This window comes from Elephantulus edwardii, unplaced genomic scaffold, assembly GCF_000299155.1.
Source record: "Elephantulus edwardii isolate Elephantulus edwardi_28Jun2011 unplaced genomic scaffold, EleEdw1.0 scaffold00002, whole genome shotgun sequence".
Lineage (NCBI taxonomy): Eukaryota > Metazoa > Chordata > Mammalia > Macroscelidea > Macroscelididae > Elephantulus > Elephantulus edwardii.
In genome coordinates this window covers 18,310,624-18,315,551 of record NW_006399752.1, presented here as the reverse complement: position 1 = coordinate 18,315,551, position 4,928 = coordinate 18,310,624, and positions in this window count along the sequence as shown.

The following is a 4,928-nucleotide window of genomic DNA, read 5'->3' as shown; positions in this document are numbered from 1 at the left end:
AGTGTGAGGATGGCGCAGGATAGAACAGGGTTCAGATCTTTTTTTCACATGGTCGCTATGAGTTGTAGTCAACTTGACAGCACCTAACAACAACAACAACAACAGCAACAACAACAACAACACTTAGGAAAGAGAACAGGCTCAGAAACATGGACATATAAAAACGACAGTATGTGAGGAGTCTAACTTCTAGCCGACAGAACTGTGTGACCACCTTCTGTTCTGTCAAGCTGTGCCATTATAGATGATTGCTAGGTGAGGCATAGTTATATAGTTTCTAACTGGTCCTGTCTCTACTAAGTATATGAACTTCCTAGGCCATGTGTAAGATAATTTTATTAAAATAGCCAGTATATTAAAGAAGAGAATGGAAGATATTTATACAGAAACTGGTGATCAGTTTATATGGAAACACACACCTACACACACATGCTGTGATGAACAGCAAGTTATAATTCCTGAATCCTAACATGTTAATATAGGAGACATTTCTGCAGTCAAGTTGTCAGGAGTTTATTTGCTATAAAATACAATTATTTATATTAGCTTTCTTCAAAAGGTCGCCAATTATAGAGTCCATTAAAATGGCTTAATAGCACATCTTAAACAATCAATACAATCAAGTGGAAAATACTTTTTCTAAAATAGGAGGAATTCTGAGCATGTAGCATGGGCTACAATAACTGACATCCACATGAAAGAGGTTTTGCCCCAAATGCACAGCTCATGCTGTGACAGTGACAGTGATGTGCACTGTGCAATGTCAATTCAAGAGGAGAGGCCACAGCAGAGTGAAAAGGAGTCCTCTCAACATGTATTTTATGACACTATGGAATCACTTAAGAACTCCAGAGAGTGACTGAATAGCAGGCTAGATATGACACTTGATTTTTTATCCACTTAATGAAAATAATCTAATAAATTGTCTTCCCACTTATTTATCAATCTATGTACCCCAAACATTGACCATGTGTTTTGCATAATCAGTGCAAAATATATTTCTTCTAAAGCATTTGTCATCATTTTAGTCACATATGTCCTGCTCTCAGAGAAAGTGACATTATGGGGAAACAAGTTTTTCAGATCTAAAATCAAACAACAAATGAAAACATATAGCTATTTCATCCTAAAGGGAGAAAAAAAATCACACTACGTAGCTTTCCATGGATGTTGTGTGTAGTTATCTATTGCTTTTGTTGTTGTTGTTAGATGCTGTCAAGTTGAATATGACTCACAAAGACTCTATGAACAACAAGCCTTAACCCTATCCTATTTAGTATTTAATAGTTATAAAAAGTTCTAGACTCTTATAGGTGGTAATAAGAGTCCCTTCTTCATCATGGACAGGCCACGTAAAGCAGTTACCTGCCACATAGCTTTAAATTTCCAGTTACTAAGTGATAATTGCACAGTATGATTTATTCTTCTTGTACAAAACTGTAAAGACTCATGACATTTAATAAAGAATTATTAACCAAGTATCTCAGGGAAATCAGCCCCCATTTAGGGTTTCTTTCAATTCCATGAAGTGAGTCAGAAGTAAAAAAGTACTCTTTAAATAGCTTTAGATTTTTTTTTTTTTATGTAAAACCTTTCTGAAGATACAATGTTTTCAAGTGGGACAAAGTGTGCTGGGTTTGTAACTAAAGGGTGAGGCCGAGGTGGTGGAACGAGGTTGGGACCATCACAGGCATCTAATGCCACCCAATAGGGAATGTGTCTGTTTCTTTCTACAAGTAGGGACAGTCCAGGAGGTGGGCACATGAGTGACCTCAAGCCACTCAACTGGGCACAGTTGTGACATTACAATGACATTTGACTGTGTGGATCATAACAGATTATGGCTAACATGAAGAAGAATGCAAATCTGAGAATAATGATTTGTGCACATGCAGAGCAAAGGAATTAATGTATAGCATAATTTAAAATAAAGAATGTGTGCAGCAGGGCTGTATCCTTTCTCTATAACTATCCAGTGTATATGCTGAGGAAATCATTTTGAGAAGCTGATCTTTATAAGAACTATATGGCATCAAGAACAGAAGAAGACTCATCAACAACCTACTTTTATGTAGATAATACAACTTTGCTCACAGAAAGTGAAGAAGACCTAAAATCCTTGCTGCAGAAGATCAAAGACTTCAATATGGATTATATCTTAACATCAAGAAAGCAAAACTCCTTACCATTGGGCCATTAGGCAATTTTATGGTAATTGGAGATGGGAGTGAAGCTGTCAACAATTTTATATTGTTTGAGCTCACAATCACATCATTGACACCAGCAATTAAGAAATCAAAAGAACTATCACATTGCTAAAATATTTTAGCAAGATCTTCTCCAAAGGAGTAAAGAACAACAATATCAGTTTAAGACCAAGGTGAACAAGACTCAAGCCATAGTTTGTTGTTGTTTTTTCAATTAGTTATGCATCTGAAAGTTGGATTATGACCAAACGATGACATTAGAACAATCAGTGCCTTTGAATTATTGTGTTGTAAAAGAGTATTGAATCCCTCGTGGACTGACAAAAGAACAAACCAATATGTCTTAGATAAAGTATACTGAGAGTGCTCCTTGAAGGCAAGGATGGTGAAATTTTGTCTCATAAGCTTTGGTTAGGGTGTCAGGAGAGGTCAGTCCTTGAAAAAAAGAGATCACGCTTGGAAGAGTGGAGAGTCAGTGTAAAACAGGAAGACCTTCTTGGAGATGGATCACTGTAACGATAGGCTCAAAATGATGATGTTGACACAGGATAGGGCAGGGTTCAGATCCATAGTTCATTGCATTACTGTGAGTTGTAGTTGACAAGTCATAACAACAACAATGCTATTACTAATGATGTAACAATAAAATACAATCACCATATTCTTAAAACACTTTTGAGTGTGGAAATGAATTCTTTGCAAAATAAACAGGAAAGATGTTTTGTTATTATGAGTTATGAAAAATGTCTTTGTCTATCTCTATATACATAGAATGAGTTCTGGTGGCTTAGTGTCACTTAGTAAGGAATTGTGCTGTCAACGCAAGGTACATAGCTTGAATCTACCAACTGAAAGAAAGAAAGGCAAGCTTCTATGAGATTTGGTGTCTTTGAAAACCTACCGGAGGGTCAGCTATGGGCTAGCTCCAACTCTAAGGAACACAAGAACAAAAAGAATATAAATGTACTTCATTCAACACATCCATCATTTTCATTGGGATTGCTTTAGCCCAAATTTTACACTAAAGGTGACTCAATTGACAAATCTTCAATCCTAACAATCGTTTTGATGGAAATAACTATTAATACCTTAATAATTTATTAATCTGGAAGCAGGAGCGGCATCCACTTCCAAAATGGCTTGCCTCCGGAAACTCTATGTATGAACAGTGCTCAGGCTGTTCGTTCATAGGGTCGCTATGAGTTGTCTACGACTCGACGGCATTAAACAACAACAACAACAATTTATTAATAAAATACTTATTTATTTTCTTGTTCTCTGACATTTTTAATTTTCCTCATTAATTTACACTTTTCATTTGTTTACATGTTAATTGTCTTCTGAGCATCTGATGCTTGTTTTTCATTTCCCAGTCAATTCATATTAGAAGAAAATGCCACTACTACTCCATGTTTACATAGTTCAGACTGTAAGTAACAAAGCTCTAAGTGTGGGAATTTCTTAACGTTATTCAGGATGTGAAATAAGCTTCCATGGTAAATACACCTAGAACGCTTACCTGGAAGTGCTCTCTGTTCCTTTCAGCTTAAATAAGTCCTCAGAGAAGTGAGGGGGATGGGGTAGGAGGGGCATTGGAAGGATGGCCACAAGCTTACATTAGTTTGCATTCTTTTCCTTTGTTTTGTTTTTGTGTTTTATTCCCTACAGTCATTGTGAAATCACTGGAAATGAAAGATAGTTTCTTGTCAGAAATGGTTTAGGGCTTTTCGTTTGGAAGACAATCATCCACAAATTATGGAAATAAATTTTCTCCACAAGTGAGAAAATGATTAGGTAAACTATCAAAACAAAATTTTGGAGTGAAATGATTGTTTCATCAATTTGCCTAAATCATAGATTTTAGGTGAATCCAAAGTATTTTCTTCTTTAACCCTTAGAAAGGGGTAAGCACAAAAACTAATTCAAATCGTAGTTTGTCACTTTCATAGTAATGTTTTTATTATTATAGGACTTTTGTAAAGCTATTGCCTTATGTCACATACTACATAAAGAAAAAGAACATATATAAGAATGCTAAATATAAGAGGTTTCACTTTATAAGTGATAAAAATTTTTCTTCATATAGGATCACTTTTTTCATAAATAAATAATACTTGAGGATGATCACTCTGTTAAAAAAATGACTGTTGTTCACTGTGGTCTTTCAGAAAAGGTTCTCATAACTCCTCTGTCTCTTTTATATCCATAATAAGATAATAATAACTTCTTGCTTTTTAACTCTAATTGCCACTTTGCTGTTTTACAAATTATACTTCACTACAGTAAAGGCTATAGTATAGTAAAGGCTATAGCCTTTGCAATTATGTGCTATGCATCAGAGAGTTGGACAGTGAATAGGGTTGATAGAAAGAGAATTGATGACTTTGGGTTGTGGTGCTGGAGAAGAGTGTTGAATATACCATGGACTGCTAGGAGAACAAACAGGTTTGTCCTGGAGAGGGGGAAGCCAGAATGTTCCTTGGAGTCAAGGATTCTAAAGCTTCGTCTGACCTACCTTGGGCATGTTGCAAGGATGGACTATCACGTTTGGCAGAGTGGATGGGCGGTGAAGGAGAGGAAGACCTTCGATGGGATGGATCGATTTTGTGACTGGAGCTGTGGGAATAAGTGTGTTTGAGATGGCTAGGTTGGCACAGGATAGAACAGTGTTTAGAGCACTTGTACATAGGGTCACTATGAGTCGCAAATGACTGGATGCTG